Source organism: Tachysurus vachellii, chromosome 1, assembly GCF_030014155.1.
Source record: "Tachysurus vachellii isolate PV-2020 chromosome 1, HZAU_Pvac_v1, whole genome shotgun sequence".
NCBI lineage: Eukaryota > Metazoa > Chordata > Actinopteri > Siluriformes > Bagridae > Tachysurus > Tachysurus vachellii.
The window spans coordinates 12,243,498-12,247,078 of record NC_083460.1 but is presented as its reverse complement, the minus strand read 5'-3'; positions in this window follow the sequence as shown (position 1 = coordinate 12,247,078).

Sequence of the window (3,581 nt, the reverse complement as noted above, 5' to 3'; positions counted from 1 at the left end):
GGATGGAGGAAGCTCGCGCTCTCATGGCTTTACAAATAGTCTTAAAGCTCACTTCCGACTTTTCTTTCCGCCTTTTAACTTCTATATCTTAAACATTTCATTTTACTGTCTCCCACCATTTTTCAGGTTTTTTTTTAATGTTCTTTACACACATCCATTCTTGTTGGTCCTCGTCAGAGGTGGCTATTTTATAAATAAATAAATAAAAATAGAATTGAGTGGATAAATATAACTGTAGCTTTCATTATGATGTACAGTTGAACACTGATCCTATTAACCCTGTGTTTAATAGATTCACCATTGCTTTTTGCCCTTCTATCCATTTCTTGACATTATACATTAAAAATCACTAACTGGATTTAACTAAGCAAATATATAAGAACCTTACATTGGATAATTACTGCAATGCTTAGGTGGCAACAAGTTATTTAACTCTAACTGATGCAGTGAGTAGTTTCTTAAACAGCTGGAAAACATATGCTGGGGTAATGGGAAAGATGGTACACTGTTTTAGAAAGGTCAAATTTCTCTATAAATACATATACCGAACACACATACATATGTGTGTATATATATATATGTATATATGTATATATACGTGTATACACACACATTTATATATTTAGAGATAACTAAATATCTTTATATCTATTGAGATATATATTTATATATATATATATATATATATATATATATATATATATATATATATATATATATATATATATATTTAGAGAGAGGGAGAGAGAGATCATATATCTCAATAAAATACAAAAAAACAAACTAAACTTTTGGTGGTTTAGGGTAACGGGTCATGTGTAGGGCCTTTCTCTCTCTAGCAAAGAAAACAAGTAAGGAGATTGCTGAAACTACTACATTTGGGTTAAGAACTGTCCAGAACACAGTTTTTTTGTGGGTGGTTGGTTAAAGACAAAGATTTTAGCACAATAATAATACAAGTAAAACAATAATAATAAAGATGGCAATATATAATAGAGGAAAGTGTTTATAATTTTATGATACATACACAGAGGTTAAAATAGCTCACTCACTAGATTTTGAAATGTTTTTCATTTTTGTGTGAACTAGTATAGTTAATCTATGTCTGTAGATTGCCCCAGCAATTGGATTGCATCCACCCAATGCTACCTTAATGAAACTACCTTATAATTGAATACAGGATTTATTGGTATATTTCAACCATTGTTTTGATTATTATATTTTCTTTGTAATGCAACAGGCAAATTCCTTAACGAATTCTACTTTTTCATTCAGAACCAGAGTTGCTGTTGCAGTTCTTAACCTCATAGTTTTAAATATAAGTTTAAATTTTATATCCGCTAACATTATTTTTCCAAAAACTTTTCCATTTTAACAATAAAAATATGGAAGTGAAAAGAGTGTGGTGTTGTTTTACCAGCAGATTTGAGCTTTTAAATCATTTTAGACTGCATAACAGATACTACATACTGTATGGATGAGAAAAGATCTACCATTCAATTCACTGCCTATGTATTTTCAAGTCATGAAATGCCTTGGAATTTCATTAAAATTGAGTACATACAACACAAAGTTCTCAAAAATGATTGTGGTTTTGAATATTTTATCTTTACTAATGTCCTTGTGGCAACATTACCATGAAAAATATTTTTTTAACACTATCACTTGCTTGAAGAAGAATGAAAGTAAATTTGCAGTTAAGATTTGGATTTGTTTGCACTTTAATTTTTGTCTTTCCTCACACAGAACTCTGCATGCAGATTTGGATGGTTAGCTATTCTGCTTTTCCTTATAAGCACAGCAAATGGATTCAGCCTTGTTTCAGTCAACTTCCCTAAAGAAAACTTCGCCACAGTCATATCTAGTGGATGTTTCCCAACTACAGGTCATGGTCACTCACCATAGTGAGGTATTAGTGGCCTATCAGAAACAGATCATGGCTTTGCAGGCCATAAATGCCCACCTCCCTTAGCTGGCCCAAGTCAACCCTGGGTAAAAGAATGGATCTTGCTAAAATGGCTTTACTAGAAAGGTTTGATGGCAGTGCTGATCAATGCCGCAGATTCTTAGGGCAGTGTAACATTTTCTTTGCCCACAAACCAGAAAGCTGCAGAACAGAGGAGTGACAAAGTAACAAATAGACAAGCCTGCAGAGCGTTGGATTGTGCATTAGCCATATGGGAAAGTGACACACAGGTATGGAACTCATTCCACATTTTATATGGCATAACATTTAGGACACTAGCAGCACAAAGCGGCTGAAACAATGTCAACCCCGAGGGACTGAACCCAAACCTCCAGGCCTAAATGGCCTGCAGACACTCAGTTGCTCTTGCAGTATTTTGTACTTGCGTGGCAATCAAGCTAAACAAATTACTGTGCAATTAGCACTCCAACCACTAGGTCCAACCTCTTTTCTTCTTCTAAACTAGTCTCCACTAAGCAGTCACTGGCGCACCAGAACCCATGCAGCTAGGCAAGTCCAAAATACCTGTGGAGGAGCATCAATGGCAACTCCATCACCAGCTATGTTTCTATTGCAGTCAAGCCAGACATCACTGTGTGTCTGTACACTCATGCATTTCCCCAAACGATGTTCAGGCAAGGGTCCAAAGTCCCGTTAAAATGCTGGCAGGCTTGCTAGTGGTAACAGGGCAGGTAGAAATCCAAGTGCAAACCAATGTCAAGTAATCTAAAAACCGACAAACAGGAGTGATCAAAACCAGAACGGGATAAGGTAGGACACACAAGGCAGCTGAAAAGACCATCTTTAAGCATCCTTATATAGCACTGGGACCCATGGTAGTTGATGGCAGGGAGCCGTGGGCATATTCCATCCAGACAATGTTCACCAACCTGGAAGCTCTCAAACTCCTGGTGGAGGCATTCCACCAGGATGATAGGCTGAGGGTGATTCCCAGGAGCTGGCATAACACTGAGGTTCCCAGACAGACACAATGTTGAGTGACTGGCCATAGAGACCAAAGACGTGGTTAAGGATTTGAGTCACAGAATGTTGAGTCACAGAAGGCTTTGATCAGAAGATTCACACAAAATACACAAAATAATACTGACCAGTGTGCATACTGTATATTATGACTAGAGCAATTGTGAACATATGCAAAGGTGAAGTTGTCTGGTAGTTTGTGATTGCCTGGATGCTTTGCTATATGCACTGGGTGTCTCTGCTGTCCAGAAAGTGGCAGTGGATTCTCTGGGCGTGTGCGCAGACACCTTTGCAGTCATCCACAGTTTCTGGGTGGAGCATTATGATGATGGTCTCCATCCCCTGCCTGAGCATGTTCCACTCAGAGTATTCAAAACAATTCTGAAGCACAGAGGTGGCTCCTTCTAGCCAGGTTTTCACCTGATGGGGATGTTTGGGTAAACAATATCCAGTGTGTTTGCCCCTCTCCTTGCAAAGTCCACATGCTTATGGAATTTAGGGAACACCAACTTGAGATTGAAATCTTTGGCGATAATGAATAGTCCATCGGGGTGAGCATTTTGCAGATTGCTAAGTGCCTCCTTAGCATTAGCACTGGGTAGAATGCACACTCTGACAAATAAAAACAGCCTTC